Here is an 18,611-nt window from a genome sequence, read left to right as displayed (position 1 = left end):
TAGAAACACCACTATTGAGGATTTTGTCCTTGTCCGTTGCTAGAATGAGATCTATGGTAGTTTGAGTGGAAACACACAGCCTTGTGGGCTGGGTGATTAGCTGGTGGAGTGAGTGCCGATGACAAAACCCCTTGAATGACTTATACACTGACGCTTCCTTACAGAGCATGTCTGTGTTAAAGTCACCAAGAAGAATCGTCTCCGCACACTCCACCTTAGCTAAACACTCCTCAAGTCTTTCATAGAAATCAGTCTGGTTAGGAGGTCTGTATATGGTACCGACTAGCACAGGCTTGGAATTTTTAAAAATGATCTCGACCCACACAGCTTCAATGGCTGCATCCTTCAGGTCTTCGCGAAGGATGCACTCATTGTCAATATGTACATACATGCATACACCACCTCCGTTTCTCCCATTAATGCTCCTATCATTTCTGAAAAGTTTGTAATTTTCAATTTCAATCTCAATGTCCTTTATCGTATGATCAAGTTTAGTTTCAGAGAAAGTTAAAATGTCAACCTTACCATCATAAAACATCTGCTTGATTTGTGTTAGCTTGTTTCCTACAAGGGAATTCACATTGAGGTGAATCATGTGCAAGCCAACACCGAACGATTTGATCATTTGATCAATGGAGATGTGTTTGTCCACAGAGATATCAAGTTGAGGAGCAGTATCGAGGGGGGAGGGGGGTGTTGTGGTGTTAGCGTCCATCAAAGCATCTGTTCCGTCGTAGGCAACTAGCTGTGGGGGTTGGGGGGCGGTGGGGGGCCTTTGTCTGGTTCTCGGAGGTAAGCAACCAGCTGTGGAGCTTGGGGGGTGGGGGGATGGGGGGGGCCTTCGTCTGTGTTCTCGGTGGTCCATCCTGGTCCCTGCGCCGCCTGAAGCCACCAGAAGATGTGTCCGTGGATCGGCTTCTTCGGTCGCGCAGCGTCTCTCCGTAGGACTTCGTGGTGCGTTGAGGACGGCTGCGGTGTCGATGTAATCCGAGGGTGCGTTGGCTTGCTGGGACAGAAAGCTTGCGGTGTTAGCCTGGCGTTGTTGTTGTTCCCCGTTGCCGTTGGCAACGTTAGCAACGTTAGCAACGCTAGCTACGTTGGCAAAGTTTTCCTCCCTCGCCAGACGGGCAGAAGTTTGCCTGGTGGTAACTGGGCCTGGGTTAACGTGGATATCACCCGACAGGAGAAGAAATAGGATGATTATATATCTTCTGTCCATGCGTCCTGTCGGGGGCGCGTTCTTCTTTCTAGCCGAATTCATGGCCAGGAGCGTATGGAGAGCTCCAGCTGCGAATCCCAGATGTTTCGTTGATTCTGTCGAGCCGATCAGATAGAAGTCGGAGTGTTTTTCGTTTTTCATTTCCCGTGGATTCCCCTTTTCTGTCTCCATCAGGTGTAGATTCTGTGGATATTCGAGGAATGAATCCGTCGTCCACAGAAGGATGAAGATGAGAATTAAATCCAGTGAAAAACTGGCAAAAATGTTGCCGTGAGTGCGAGAGCTCGTTCGCCCGAGAGCTCGTTCGTGAGAGCTCGGTCGGGAGCTAGTTCGCATGCGACCGTCCATCTCGGCGTCTAGACTAGACTGTGGCATCACAGCCGTCTCCATAAACATTCTTTTTCCCGATATCAGCAAAACTTTTCGGATAGTCTCTTACAATGCCCTGCGCAATGCTGCGACATGTTGCTCTGGTTGGGTTGAGATCATGTTCCAACATTTGGTTCACCACTTCCCTCACCATATCTTTTCTGTCCACTGCTGATGGCCTTCTTTGATTTTCCACTGCATTTCGAATTGCTGCTGGCATCCTGTCCCACCTGACCCTGAAGTCCGCATGCCATGGCCTGGCAGGCAGTGTGGGTGGAGACAAAGAAGAGCTCAAAGAAGAGCTTGGGGGTTCCGATGCAGGAGGTTGAGTACTTGAGAGGGTTGGAGCGGCGACAGGTTGAGTCCCTGGGAGGGTTGGAGAGGAGCCAGCAAAACCCGCTAGTTCAAGGCGTGGAAGTCCTACAAGTAAGCAGACAACAAATGATGAATACTAGATAGAGAGAGGAAGAGGTAGATGAAGTATACTCAATGGAGAAAAAACAACAACTTCAGTTTGTCATGCTAAATTATTAAATGGTGTACCACTCTGCTATTATAATCCAACTTTCCATCACCACCCACTAATGTTCAGATGAAGATACAAATTCTACAAAAAAATCCAAACCAGTATTTAAACCTTCCCATGGGAGTGACAAAATATGGATTTACCTTCATTCGTAATGCCATTCACCAACTTTCGACACTGCATTGGTCGGAGAATGTTCTCCAGATCTGACTCTTTAAGCAAAAGAAGGTCTGCCCTGCTATCCACACCAATTTCCTCGAACCTGTCCAGCAGGGCAGCCATTGTTTCATTTGAAAGGCCCGGTACATATGCCAAGATGGCCGTCAAAATATCTTCATTATTCATGATCTAAAAAGAACAGTCAAGAATTTATCAATTACTACAGTGCACAGTATCCCCCCAAATAATAACTATAAATAAATACAAATAGAATGAAAATAACAACATAATGTCACAAAATCTATAATAATCTTAAGGGATAAGGCGGGCATTTTGAATGCATTGCTTACAGTCAGAATACCCCATGAAAATAACAAAAGCAAACAATGCATTTGCTCTACTCCCATTAATTTGACTTCCCACATACTGTTTTTAGCCATCAACCCAGAAGTAATTGGCTCCAATTGTAAGCTAGAAACCTTAAAATACAACTCAAAGACATAGTTTACATTTGTCTTTAATCCAATCCAAAATCCAATCCAACTATATAGCAACTTGTAGTGATTCATGACTATAAGCAAAAAATGTAGTTTGCTATTTTGCTGAGACATTTGGATCAAAGTACAATATCAAAAAGAGAACCACTTGATTTTCACAGATTAATATGTTTTTCTTTTCTTGTTTTTGTCCATTTGGGTATGTGGTCATTTTACATAAACAGCCTGCTCTAGTAGTCATGTTTGTACTGTCTGCTTTTGTCACCTGCCTGTTTAAAACAACTCTGGAAAAGAATGGTGGAGAGCAAATAGTAAAAGGCCTTGTACTTTGTAAGCTGGAAGAGGGCAGTAGTCAAGCAAATCATCATGCTTGACGCAGACATATTCCTCTTGGGCTACTCCTAATTCACAGTAGATACCCATGTCTATCAACTTCACAAAAGTATGTTTCTCTGTCACAAAGTGCACAGAATCATGGTGAACAATGGCCAGGTTAATTTTCTCAACGTAAAGTTCTTCACTTTCACTTTTCCCAAGCAAAACGAACATCCCTTTTTTGTACACAGTTCCTTTCACTGTGACAGTGTTACAAGCCACTGCAGACGGTGACTCAAACTTGTAACTGGCTACAGATGCCCTGATCTTGTCATTGTAATCATTTACATAAAACTCTGTTTCCTTTTCTACTTGTATTGCAGGAGGGAACAAGTTGCCTGCACTCAAGTAGGCTTGCAGAAGTTGGTGTCTCTCCGCCAGAGTTTTGCAAATATTTTTGAAATTGTGTAATTTTCTTGCACACTGCTTGAAAAAAGTGTGTTTGCTTTCAAACCTTAGTGTCCACAGGCGGATAAGTGGGCCAAAGTGTATGATAAGCTCTGCATAATGGCTCAAATAATGATGCTTCGGCTTCAGGGGATGATCAGGGAAGAGCTTTTTCCTGTAGTATATGTACTCTTCAGTGATGACTTTTAGATATGCTACTTGGCCTGCTGTAATGGCTGGTTAACAGACAAGTTCCACTATCTCCCGCAGCTGCAAAATGAGCTGCCACACCTCATTGTCACAAGCATCTTTAATCCTGTCACCCACCAAGAGAGGTAGCAATCTAAGAAAGCACCAGTTTTGAACTGCATGCCCACTTAGTCTCGCACTGTCAGGAGAGAGGTCTGCCGGTTTGTCATTGGCATCATATCCTTGATATTTGAATTGGTTCTTACACCGATTTAGTTGCAGGTAATCAAAATGCTTCTCCTTAACTAAATGACCAATGAACAAAGCAAGGTCATAAGTCACAACGCCCTCAAACAAGTCATGGCCTAAGCATGGTGGGAGGCCAGGCTGGCAAACATGGAAATGAGCAAGCTGGTTAAAAGGAGAGTCAGACTTGATGCCACATACAGAGTTAGTGTTACTTGTTTCTAGATCTTGCAAATTACTTTGATAGGATTGTGGTGTTCTTGTGGTCCCACACAACTGTGGCTCATTCACAAATGTAGCTCTGTCTATTTCACAGTAGCGACAGAAATGAGTGGCCCGACTAAAGTTTTCCAAAAAGCCCCCAACAGCATGGGACCCCAAGTTGTCTCCTGAAATTGCAACCAAAGTGCTTTTTAGTTTTACAAAACTGCCATCACTTATCTCAAAACCTCTCTCCTCCAGGAGTTTGAGGTCCTTGATCAATGGTTCAAAAACTTTGTCCATCTTAAAGTATTTGAAGTCCTGCTCCCTACACAGGAGGACAAGTTGCATCTGATTTATAGTGGATCTGTTGTGTGGCAAAATATCAGTCAGTGTTAAGTAAACACCTAATACCTTGTGTTTTTTTTTCCCTGAACCGAGAGGGTTCACAACTTCAAATGAATCTTGGTATAATATCATACCAATCGAGGAAGGCTCGTTTTTCCACAACAGATTACTTTGAACTCCCTCTCCATCCCGAACATCTTGATAGATATTATCAGTGGATGGTTGCAACCGTGTTGCAGCATACTGTTCTCGAACAGACTCACTTTTGAACAGTGCGGCCAATGTCTCTTGTACTGGTACATACTGTGCAAAGCACTCTTTGCCGTTCTCATCATATCCCAAGCACAGAGGGACAGGATTAACATAGTTGAAACCATTTTTAAAAGCAGCCTTCCTCTTTTTGTCTGTGCTCAGAACTCCTCTGTTATAGATTTTGAGTAGATCATCTCTGTTCAGTTCATCAATGATGTTGCTTATAGTGGTCTCAGGAATTCCAAGTACCTTCAATTTCTCACTCAGGGTGTTAAGCAAATTTGACAGGCCAATTTCATGGACATTTTGAAAGTCCTCAATGATTGTTTGTATGGTAGTGGCTGGTAACAATAGCTTGCCTTGCAATTTTAAGTAGAGAAGTGTAAGATTTTGTAAAAAGAGGGTTTCATCCACAGCTAATGGCACCTCCCGTTCATCAGAAACATCTGAACATGACTGACTAGGCTCAGGTTGACCCAAATGCTCTGTGGGAACTAAAACTGAATTATCTAGATCCTCTACACGTCTATCCTTATGTTTCCTGGAAACATGTGAGTCTAAACTGGATGGGGAATATAGGACCTAACCTAAACCTAACCCTAACCATAACCTTAGTGGGGGAACATAGGTCCGGGGAACATAGGTATGACCCCCTGTAAAGGTGCAGTCACAACCTCTGAATGGGCATTTGGTTTCCAATCCTTCTTTTACATGTGACCTCAAATGCTTCATAAGGGATGTTACAGTATCACACTTAAATGAACAAGACTGAGCCACACACTTTAAGGCTGTGTCAAATGGCTTGCAACGCTGCAGAGAAGATCCCAGTCCTTTGTGGTCTCTATACATATGCATTTTCAAAACAGTGACTTTGCGGTACTTCCGAGTACAGTCAGGCACACCACATTGATATTGATAGTTGGGAGTGTTACTGTGCAGCTTTGTGTGCTGAATAAACTGAACAACTGTCTCAGACACATCCTCACACACACTAAATTTACAGTGAAACATTGTTCTGTTCTGAATAACTGGCTAACAGGTAGGGCTGTCGCAATCACCAAATCAAAAAAGGTTTAGAGTTTAGTGTATTTTGGTGGGAGAAACAAATTTGTGGTTTCTCTGCAGCTCTGTCAGTAGGCACAGAGGTGCCGTGGCTCAGCACTGTCTACACATGGAGGAGACATACGCGGTCACTGTTGAGATGCTGGAGGTTGCTGTTGAGGACGAAGGGAGCGGTGTCGCCGGTGTCAATTCGCCAGTGGAGTCCTCCGAGCAAGCCGTGGGTATGCCAGTGTGCCTACAGTGACAAAGAAGACCGTTTGTGAGCATGCCCAAGAGAGCTCCAGCTGAAACCAAACTTTCTCCAGGATCTCTAAAACTAGAACCTCAGTCAATTTGTCAATCACATTATATCTACTTTGTATTATTCTATGCCAAAGTGTATTTAGCCCATTATGTGTTATTTACTTACAATGAATGATATTTTTGGTGACCCAAACAAATCTCCTCCGGTGTCAACTATTGGCAGCGGTTGGAGTCCTCCGAGCAAGCCGTGGGTATGCCAGTGTGCCTACAGTGACAAAGAAGACTGTTAGTGAGCATGCCCAAGAGAGCTCCAGCTGACACCAAACTTTCTCCAGGATCTCTAAAACTAGAACCTCAGTCAATTTGTCAATCACATTATATCTACTTTGTATTATTCTATGCCAAAGTGTATTTAGCCCAATATTTTCTAGGTAAATATACTTACAATGAATGATATTTTTGGCGATCCCAAGCAAATCTCCGCCGGGGAAGCCGTGGGTATGCCTACAGTGACAAAGAACACACTTGCGCGCACACACACACACACACACACACACACACACACACACACACACTTTGTTATACAATTTTGATGTGGTACCATAGTACAGGGTTGAACAGGTTGATCAAAAAATATAAAACTCTACATTCTCTAATGATGCAAACTCACCATCATTTAGCTGGGGACCACCTGGAACCCCCTCAACAACCACTGATGGTCCCCGGACCACCAGATTAAACCACTGCATTACTTTATTTTCTGCTATTATTCTCGAGGGGAAAAAAAACACCCTATGTCTCACACACGGAGGAAGGGAGGAGGAGAGGAGGCCAGGGGAGATTATGTCAAAGCCAAAACAAAAGTTTAATTTACGGTAATTAAAGATTGAAATTTCATTCATGTATAAGGATTTTAGGACATTATACTTATAATGATTTACATGAAGAGTTCCTACAGTCATGGATTATTTTATTGGGATTTTATAGAGCTACTGACATAGGGTGTTTTTTTTCCCCTCGAGAATAATAGCAGAAAGTAAAGTAATGCAGTGGTTTAATCTGGTGGTCCGGGGACCATCAGTGGTTTCACAATACGGTGCGTCAGAGACGCAGGACGCAGGCCTATGAGCATCTCTGACAGCACACATTATGCAATATATACAACTATTTATGAATAATTATTATCTACATCAGCACTCATTTCCCACTAGAGACACATTCTATATCCTAAAAAACAAACAAACAAAGACTAGCTTTAGATTTACAAGCTTAAAAAAAGGCATCTTACAAGATCAAAAGCTTTTAAATCTACAATTTTCACTATTCAAATGTTGTGAAAGTATGAAATAGGGCTTCTTACATTTTTTGGCATTAGTATATGCAAACAATATAAAGAGTGCACACATTATAGAGACTATTTAACATGATGAATACATGTGTGCCTTGACACAAAATCTTTGAAAACCACTAGTTTAGTTTAGCCCTACAACACAAACATATTCATTTTTAGTATCAGATGGCCTATTGCAAATACATCAGCTGGTACTGTAATACAGTGGTTCTCAACCATTTCAGGCCTCGACCCCCAAAAAGAATCATATTTGAAGTGGGGTCCCCCCAATATAATGATATTTGAACTGGGGACCCCTCACCCAGACAAGCACTTGAAATTGTAGGAGTTGAGGCATTACATTTAGTCTGAAAGCTTGTAGATCTGCTATTTTCACGATGTTTGCCTCTTTCTGGTCTTTTTTACTTTTGTTTTGGCAACAAAACAAAAGCCCCACCCCCCCCCCCCCCCCCATTTTCACTGTCATCTGTGGACCCCCCGAAAATCATGTGGCGACCCCCTAGGGGTCCCGACCCACAGGTTGAGAACCACTGCAGTAATACTTGGTTTGTGGTCATTTAGAAAACAGTGTCAACATCTTACACTAATATTGCATTAAAAACAAAAAGAGGGAAAAGCTGCATTGCAGGGTGAAATGAGCTGAAATAACATTGCACAATTGTAAATTTAGATCAACATCAAAGTGAGCTCATTATTACTTAACTACATAAAATACCAGCGTAAACGAACGTCCAACTTTAATAAAATAAACAGGACCAATGCATGCAGCCCCCTGGACTAAAGCTATGAAACATGACCGTCATATCATGACAGTCATGGATAAACTTCAACCTGGTGTTTGCATTCAGATTCAGATTCAAACGTTCAGATTTCAAATGTAAAGTGCTTAACATATGGCCACGGATGTTACAATTATGTTCGGGCCCTCAGAAGTACCCGTATCTTCCGTATTGTTCAATAAAAGGCTTTTTAATCCGATCGGTGGACATTTTCTCCGCATTTTCGCCATGCTTTCAACTAGGCGACCCTATCGGTCGGGAGGTGTATTGCACTCCTCTGATACATTATAACTCTATGAGCAAATGGCCACCGATCGGATTAAAATGATTTTTATTGAACAATACGGAACATTCGGGTACTTTTGAGGACCCATACATAATTGTAACATCCATGGCCATGGGGTCAGCACTTTATATTTGAAATCTTAACGTTTATGTAGATGTACGGCCCGTACATCTACATAAACGTTAAGATTTCAATGGAGAACGTGCAAACAAGCTAGCCGACGAACATGACATTAAAAGCCCCACCGACGAGTGCCTGTGCACGGCAGCAATCTCACACACACACCGGCTTGGCGTGCGTCGTAACGTTAAAGTTAAGGTGTGTGAGGGAAACGCATTTAAACTTGTATACAGAGTCTACAGACATGAACAGCACATCATTTGTTGGAGCAAGACTGAACGACAGCATGCACAAGTTCACAACTAGACTAGTTATCATTAAAGTGGAGGGGGAAATAGAGGATGACTGACTTACCTCAGAGACACGTTTCTGGCTGCTTCTCCCCGCTTCTCCCCAGCATTTCCCTCTCGAAATGGATGCAGTTTTGCGCCAAAACCCACAATGCAGAGCGGTTCAAGTACTTAAAGTAATTAGTTGTGATATCACAGAGGATGGTGTGATTTCACAGTAACACTTTGTCGTTAGATTTAGCTTATTTTCCAGACCCCCCCAGTGACTTATTTAGTGAAAAGCATAGTGACAAATCTAGTTACTTTTTCTGGTGATTTGGGGATAAAAGGTGATCCTAGCCTTTGTGAACTTGCCCCAAATGTTAACTAGGTGCCCAAAGTATTTGTGCAATGTATTAGTCTATGTTTTTCATTAAAGAAGTGTTTTAATCCCGTCTGTGGCCAAACGCCATTTTCCCCCCTCGTTTACCTTCTATTTACATTGAGTGTAATTCTGGCTTTCACCGGATGCGCCCCGTCACTAACACCCAATGGGAACTTCCGACAGAATCGGACACAGACGGGATTAAAACACTTATTAATTGAAAAATATGGATTTATATATTGCACAAATACTCCGGACACATAGCTAACATTTGGGGCAAGCGGGTAAGCACCTTATATTTAGCATTTGTACATGTTTGGAGAAATACGGGCTTTACTGGTGAACTCTCAGGGCAAACTGAGAGGGTTATATCTACTCTTGTAGATATAAATATAAATAATAAATTAAATCAATTAAAATCGATAAAATACATCTACAATAGTCTTAATCTAAGGCTAACGGTGAAGATGAATCTGACACATAGTTTCAGTGTTAAAACAGATCAAATAATTGCTGTTTGTGGTTCTATATGGGCGTTGGTGTAAAGTAAATAAGTACATTTACTCAAGTAGCCTACTGTACTTAAGTACAATTTTGAGGTATTTTTACTTTACTAGAGTATTTCCAATTCTCAGTACTTTAAACGAAATGATGCAACTCTGATATCGCTTTTGTAATGCATTTTATAATATTTAAGGCACCCCGTGTGTATTGTATTCTAATAATAATAATAATAATAATAATAATAATAATAATACTAATAATGTAATGTATAGAGCAGTAACACACTGTAATAATACTAATAATACTATTAATACTAATAATAATGATAATAATAATAATAATGTAATGTATAGAGCAGTAACACACTGTAATAATACTAATAATAATACTAATACTAATAGTAATACTAATAATAATGTAATGTATAGAGCAGTAACACACTGTAATAATAATAATACTAATAATAATACTACTAATAATAATTGTAATAATAATAATAATAATAATAATAATGTAATGTAATGTATAGAGCAGTAACACACTGAAATAATAATAATAATAATAATAATAATAATAATAATAATAATAATAATAATAATAATAATAATGTATAGAGCAGTAACACACTGGAATAATAATAATAATAATAATAAGGGTAATAATAATAATAATAATAATAATAACAATAATAATAATAATAATAATAATTGTGTCGGCGCCCCCTAGTCGGCGCCCCCTAGTGGCCAAATTATTCAAGAAGGCCCGTAACCCTAATTTTCAGAACCACATGTCCGTGTGTGAGGAAAGTTATATTGGCGCGTTCGGGCTGAGGAGCAGATCAAGATTCCATTGTCCGATCGTGTCGGCGCCCCCTACTGGCCAGGTTATTCAAGAAGGCCCGTAACCCTAATTTTCAGAACCACATGTCCGTGTGTGAGGTAAGTTATATTGGCGCGTTCGGGCTGAGGAGCAGATACAGAATCCATTGTCCGATCGTGTCGGCGCCCCCTACTGGCCAAGTTATTCAAGAAGGCCCGTAACCCTAATTTTCAGAACCACATGTCCGTGTGTGAGGAAAGTTATATTGGCACGTTCGGGCTGAGGAGCAGATACAGAATCCATTGTCCGATTGTGTTTTCGCCCCCTAGTGGTTGAGATAATAGTGAAAAACTGTTCAAAAAGAGTAAAAACAAAATCGGATACCATATTACAAATCAGCGCGCCGCCCTGAACGTGCTCGTATAACTCTCTTCACACACAGCCTTACCGTTCTCCTTAATTGGCTGGGGTCTAATCTCAATTTATTTCACGCAATAACACAATATATCTCCATAACGATACGTTTTTAGAATCTGCCTTTCGGATATGTTGTACAGCTCGCCAAGACGCACGCGTGGATGTCTTGTTTGTCCCGCTACGACACTTCTAACATTTGCTTCTTACACTGTCCCAAGGTACATAGAGGCGTAAAACCTTGACCCATACCGAGCGACAAAGTCAGAAATAAAAAAGAGTGTCGTACCGGGACAAACAAGATATCCACGCGTGCGTCTCGGCAAGTTGAACAACATATCCAAACATTGGACTCTAAGTCCTTATCGTATTCGAGATATTAAGAGAACCGTATGTCTGAATACTGTATTTTATTGTGAAATAATACTGAAAGAGTTGTGAAATCCTTGTACCAATTTAAAGTACAGTAATTTGTTGTTATATCACAGAGGATGGTGTGATTTCACAGTAACATTCTGAATACTGTATTTTATTGTGAAATAATACTGTAATTTATTGTGAAATCCTTGTACCAATTAAAAGTACAGTAATTTGTTGTTATATCACAGATGATGGTGTGATTTCACAGTAACTTTCTGAATACAGTATTTTATTGTGAAATCCTTGTACCATTTTTTGCGCCAAATCCCACAATGCATAGCGGTTCAAGTAATTAGTTGTGATATCACAGAGGATGTTGTGATTTCACAGTAACATTCTGAATACTGTATTTTATTGTGAAATAATACTGAAAGAGTTGTGAAATCCTTGTACCAATTAAAAGTACAGTAATTTGTTGTTATATCACAGAGGATGGTGTGATTTCACAGTAACTTTCTGAATACAGTATTTTATTGTGAAATAATACTGTAATTTATTGTGAAATCCTGGTATAAGTTAACAGTGTAGAGCTCCACAATTCAAAGAAAGAAACCTCATGCAAAAAAGAAGTCTATGTATTAAAATAGAAATACGAAAATTAAGCCATTTGTCTGTTAGTACAGCCAACAGTAAGCAAACGAGCAGCATCGATTGAACATAAAATAATCCTAGTCCAATCCACTCCATAATAGGAACTCCATGCGCCAACCATAAAAAGCAAAAAATAGATGATAAAAAATGATAAAGCCATTTATCGTTCTCATTGTCGTGGGTTAATCCTAGAGCTCCACAATTCAACCCACATGGAAAGAAAATATATGAACCTATATTGCCACATATATGTTCAACATATATGCCACATATATGAAATTGGACCCCTACATATATGTCTTTCAACATATATGCACATATATATGCACATATATGCGCATATATATGAATGCTGCATATATGCCCATATATGTAGGGGTCCAATTTCATATATGCATTATATATATATGCTAAATATAGGTCATATATGTATATTTACACATATATGTTAAATATAGGTCATATATGTTTATTTACACATATACAGTATGTTAAGGATATGTATACCTACATAAATACAAATATGCATACCTACATGAATTAAATAAAACACAACATCTGGAAGTTATTAAACATTTATTCAAAATCTCAATTAAACATAATCACAACAGAAAATAATTGGTTGATAATTGGTTTATTCAAACAGTAGGGGAGAGTGGGGTCCAACGACGCACCCTTTTCTATTTCCCTCCCTGCACAGAGATTACTTAATTTCATGTAACCATACTTTTTTGTGAACAAGAGACACTTGTCCTCTCCCATTACCCGCAGTCCGTTTTAATTTTAGTGAAACGAGTCGAACGCAATCGGTAAGTAAAGTGACGTTGCGCTACTCTCCGCACACGGCCGCCAGTCGGGACGAACGGTGCATACAAGGGGGTCGGACGGCGCGGTCGGATGAAATGTCCTATAACAAGTACAAACGTTACATTTCTGGCATCTAACTCTCATTGATGCTTCAGTAGAACCCTACGAGCAAATGACCATGCTGATAGTCAAATAAATGTATCATGTTAATGTCCCCTCTGTCTGTTTCCTCAACTTTGTGTTTTACACATGCACCGTTCGTCCCTCCCTGTCCGTAATGCATCGAGTGGCTTAATGCGCCGTTCGTCCCTCCCTGCCCTCCCCGGATGTTTTGCTAGCTAGCACAAAAGCTAATGAATATTTTTCAATGGAACCTTCACTGAGAGTTAGCCCACAGATTAGCCTAACAGACAAAATCCATTTACAATCGGCACCAAATAAACACAGCAGTACAAATGGAAAACACTCAAATAGGGTATTTTTTACTACAGTGTGGAAATACACAAAAGTGGCTTCAACTCTGCCAATTTTGATCAGAACTGGGAAAAAAATCGTGTCTGATGTTTTCGACCGAAGACGAAGAGGGTGACGTCGCCGGATGAATTTTAAGTGTAGCATGAAAAAAGGTCCGTGTTGCAACCGTCCCTGCGCGTCGTTCGTCCCGGTTCTACCCTATCTATTTTATTAGTTTATTCTTTTTTTTTCATAAAAATGCAATTATTTTGAATTGTCTGAAAAGTGAGTGCATTTATGAGTCCAAGACACCTTCTATATTTACAATTATTGGTTAGAATTATGTAATAATAATAATAATAATAATAATAATAGAATTATGTAAGTTTGTCTTGTCGAATGATCTCATGGTATGTTTGACATCACATGAACTTCACTTGTACAAACAACAGATTATCAGCACAGGTTGTTTACCAGAAAGAGCAATAAGATATGCTTCGCAAATAAATTAAAGGCATGAATGAAAATGAATGTTTTGCACATAACTTTCACTCAAAGCCAATCGAAGTCCATCAATCGCTTCAGGAGGGAGGAGACAGGAGGATAGACCCACTTTTCTGGCTGAGCAGCTTTGTCGTGTTGGTGCCACCGCCAATGGCGAAACATCTGAAATCACAAATCACATATGGAAAAGGTGCACTCATAGCTGCTCTACAAGAGAGCACATTTTTCGAGTTACATATGATGGTTCTACTTCAAGCAGAAAGATACCTTTGAATGAATTCCAGTGTGTAACAGGCGTGCTCCTGTGCACCAGAGTGAAGTTGTAATAACTGGAAAAGCTGCCAGTCCAGCCAGGAAGTTGATCTGTGGAGCCACAACGACCGGACCCTCAATGCTCAGCATCCATTTTGTAGCTGTGAGAACTTCACCTAAACATAATTAGACATATATGGTTTGCATGTTAACAGTGTTCGTCTGTTGCTTTCCACATAACAAAAGATTGTTAACTAAAACATGACCTCCATATAGTCTCCGTATTTGCAATGCTTTAAAACAGATTAGAAAAAAACAGTTTACACTACCTAAGACAATTAGACGAGTCGGGAAGCTTCATTATCCTTTCAACAACTGCTGCTGTCGCCAACACCTAAAAGACAGAAAAACAAATAAAAAATGCGTAGTCATTGACCCCAGCTCAACAGTTGAGGGTAACAGCTTGGTGTAAAAGAGTGGCATAATTTTTTGTACAAGCTATTAATAGTATTTGCATACATAGTATTAAGAATTATAAAGGAGGAAAATGTCAAACAACAAAAAAGAAAAGTATCAAACGAAAGTAAAAGGTATCCAAACATGTAATAAAAAAATAAAGACATCCTCAGACTCTATTGCAAGTAGAGACATCACGTAGCAGCAGATGTTTTTCTCACCTGAAAATCGTCTTCGCACTTCTTCGTGTCCAGTCTTTGCACTGGTGATCAGTGCTCACTGCAAGCCAGGTGTTTCTTTCAGCATCTGTGATAGTAGAAATAGACATAGATATTATTTGTGCGTCAGTAATTTAAAATGTAATGTTAACTCATCAGATTGCTCATAATTTGCGCCACCGTGCCCCCTTCTCATCATTCAGTTCTTCTGATGAATTTGGCAAAGTGTTTCACAATGCAGAACTGATTAATGATTAATGTTGTACAAATCAGTGGTTCTCAAACATGTTCACGTCAAGGACCCCCTAATTAGTAGTCTATGTACTTGGCTAAGGACTCAAGATTTGAGTTACAAAAGTGTTTCAGAAATATTCCACACAGTTTGTTTACAGTGTTTTTTATTTTTTTAATAGCTGATCTACAAGCTCACAACGCATCACCATGCGCTGCACTGTGAGCTTGTAGATCTGCTATTTTCAAATAGGCAATTTATAGGGTTTAAGTGGTTAAACTGATTTTGATGCTATATAACCTCATTTAACTGGGGACCACCTGGAAACCCCCCAATGACCCCTGGGGGTCCCTGGAGCCCACTTTGAGAACCACTGATAAACATTACCTGCTTTTGTTAGCTACAGTCTGCAGAACAAAACTAAGTAAAAAAAACGGATTACCAAATCTGTCAGCTGATTTGATTTTGTTTTATCCATTGGTACTATTTGTACTCTCTTTCTCTTAATTAAATGATTGTACTTTGTACTGTAGGTTTCAAACAAAATTCATAGATATGATAATAATTAATTACAGTCAAAACAAATGAGGCCAACATTAGCTTTCACTGTTGTGGAATGATTTATACCTGAAATAAACACTGATATGCACCACATGGAAATTAATATGCTAATGCCATGTCTAAGACTGTGTTACACGCCCCAAAAACCTTATCTACAAGCTCACAATGTGTCGCTGTGAGCTTGTAGATCAGTGATTTTTGGGCGTGCAACAGTGTCTTACGACGAAACATAATTTAAGCTTTAGACCCGAGCGAATCACGACATTCATGACAGTCATGAGGAAACTTCAACCTGGTTTTTGCACTTTCTCCATTTACGGCCATACATCTACATAAACGTTCATATTTCAAATATAAAGTGCTTATCTCATGGCCACGGATGTTAAAAGTCACTTCGGGTGGGTGTAAGTATCCGTATATTCCGGATTGTTCATATAAAAGCATTTTAATCCGATCGGTGGCCATTGTGTCATAGACTTAAAATGTATCAGAGTGCAGTACACCTCCCAACCGATAGGGTCACGTAGTTGAACGCATTAGGAAATACGGAGAAAATGGCCACCGATCGAATTAAAATGCTTTTTATTGAACAATACAGACAATACGGGTATTTCTGAGTGCCCGAGTAGACTTGTAACATCCATGGCCATGGAGTAAGCACTTTATATTTAAAATCTGAACGTTTATGTAGATGTACAGGTTCTAAATGGAGAACGTGCAAAAACCAGGTCTAAGTTCAGCCATGACGCTCGTGACGGACGAGCGTCGTGTGATCCATGGCTAATACACAAATATAACTGCACATTTACGATACTAACAAGTTGGATAACATTTTAATTCCATAAACTAATTAAACATACCTGTTATCTAGTAGAGTAGAAGCATGGAAGCAACCGGTTTGTAAATAAATGTTCGCTCAGCAGCCAGACAGACGTTACTTCCTCTGTTTCAAAATGAATAGGCTCCGCCTTCAGATGCATGACGTAATGTGTCATTGTAGTAGTTCTCAACCTGTGGGGTCGGGACCCCGAGGGGGGTCCCCAACATGATTTTGGGGGGGTCCCCAGATGACAGTGAAGTAACAATTTATGTAACCTTTTTAATACCTAAAAAAAAATATATATATATAAAAGAAAGCAAAGAAAAAGACCATTACTGCATCAAAAGTAATCAACAAAGTATACTAAAACAACTGGTCAAACGTTGGCCAAATTGTCCAATAATAATATAAGAAAGAGGCAAAAATAACCCACGAGTCGTTGTTGTGAGCTTGTAGATCGGCTATTTTCACAATATTGATCTGTGGAACGGAGTCAAACTAAATGCATCAACTCCTACGTGCATATTGGTTGGGGCGGGGGTCCCCAGTTCAAATTATTTTGGGGGATCTCGGCCTGAAAAGGTTGAGAACCACTGCTGTAACGGGCACTGCATGGGATATCTGCACACCTCAATGTAAAATTGGCTATTTTGTCCAAAATGTTAAAAAAAATGTAATATTTTGAAAATATTTTTACGTAAAATAAAGTATTATATTTATAAATTATTATAAGTAGTATGATTAGAAAATTCTTAAACATTTGACAATCAAGGTCTAATATTTCTATAATTGCTACAAATTGCTACAAAACCTGTATAGCAGTCATTTTGGGGCATAAACAAGAAGTTGAATGATAAAATTAATAATGCTAATAATAACTGATAATGATGATTATGTTCACATCAAGTAAAACATTTTAAATTGTTGTGCCTTTTGTTTATAAACCCTGTAGCACTTTGTGATTTCCAAAAATGTAAAGTGCGTTAAAAATAAAATGTATTATTATTATCATTATTATTATTGTTATGTATACTTTACATTACTGTAAAACTATGTTCAACAGTTAGAATATAACCTGACTGTAATTTAGAGAAAAGAGAAAATGTGTGGAGAAAAGAGAGAAATAACTCAAATGCAGTGGAAAACAGAAAGGTCTTTAGTTGTGTTTTAAAATTAATAAGAGTATAGCAGCAGACCTAATTAAACAATATTGTCTTTATACATATCTTCCACAATCCACAAACCACAATCTACATTGAATGGAAATACGTAGATATAGAACTTTGGATATTACCTTGCAAATAAAAAAAGTGAGCTATATATAGGCATTATGTATGACATATGCAAAAAGTCAGATATATACTAGCTATATATGTAGGCATATATGTAGGCATTTATGACATATATGCAAATATATGAACCTGATTGTGGCATATATGTGGACATATATGTTGATATATAGGGAATATATGTCTCATATATGAGCTATATATGAGACATATATTCCCTATATATCAACATATATGCACATATATGAACCTGAATATGGCATATATGAGGCATATATTCGGCATATACCTGCCATATATTGACATATATGTTCATATATTTTCTTTCCGTGTGGGAAAGAAAGGAACCTCATGCAAAAAAGAAGTCTATGTATTAACAAGTAAAACGTAGAAATACGAAAATTAGGCCATTTGTCTGTCATTGTTAGTACAGCCAACAATAAGCAAACGAGCAGCATCGATTGAACATAAAATAATCCTAGTCCAATCCACTCCATAATAGGAACTCCATGCTCCAGCCATAAAAAGCAAAAAATAGATGATAAAAGATAAGGCCATTTATCGTTCTCATTGTCCGTATAATTAGCTCCCATATCAATGAGTAGGCCTATAGCGATATCATGCATGAGTAGTCCTACCTCGCTCGTTCTGTTCAGTCCTCAAACTTGTCCAGTTCACCGATGTCTCTGACAACGCTGACTTTTGATTCCTCTGGTGTCGATCCGTTAAGTTTGATGAGGACTTTACAATTCGAGGTCCAGGTCCCCTGGATTTTGTTATTCTTCCTCAGCATGCGTGCTCTTCTAGCGATGTCCGCGTTCTTCTTTGTGAGGTGTTCGTTAATATACACCTGAGTTCCTTTTAATTTGCGTCCTTGTCTAAGGAGCGCGTTTTTATTCTTTCTATTAGCAAAGCGGATTATTATCGCTGGTGAAGCGCTCTTGATCTTGTTGGGCAGGGTGTGGCAGGCCTCAATGTCGCTCCACTCCACAGAAATGCCCCTGCCTT

The 18,611-nt window shown here is 39.4% G+C and overlaps 2 long non-coding RNA genes across 2 annotated transcripts; both read right to left on the bottom strand.

Moving 5' to 3' along the window:
- Window positions 1-2,880: 2,880 nt before the first annotated feature.
- On the bottom strand, window positions 2,881-5,331 carry LOC308076665. Its single transcript, XR_013932311.1, has 3 exons — window positions 5,213-5,331; window positions 3,824-4,132; window positions 2,881-2,945 (listed from the first exon to the last, which is right to left on the bottom strand). It is a non-coding gene; the product is annotated as an uncharacterized lncRNA (long non-coding RNA).
- An 8,406-nt stretch (window positions 5,332-13,737) lies between these two features.
- Window positions 13,738-16,420, bottom strand: LOC308076675. Its single transcript, XR_013932315.1, has 5 exons — window positions 16,355-16,420; window positions 14,705-14,789; window positions 14,357-14,421; window positions 14,043-14,203; window positions 13,738-13,937 (listed from the first exon to the last, which is right to left on the bottom strand). It is a non-coding gene; the product is annotated as an uncharacterized lncRNA (long non-coding RNA).
- Between the last annotated feature and the right edge of the window lie 2,191 nt (window positions 16,421-18,611).

Source organism: Gymnoscopelus braueri, assembly GCF_963280865.1.
Source record: "Gymnoscopelus braueri genome assembly, contig: SUPER_20_unloc_1, whole genome shotgun sequence".
In the NCBI taxonomy this organism is placed as follows: domain Eukaryota; kingdom Metazoa; phylum Chordata; class Actinopteri; order Myctophiformes; family Myctophidae; genus Gymnoscopelus; species Gymnoscopelus braueri.
This window is presented reverse-complemented; position numbering and strand designations above follow the sequence as displayed.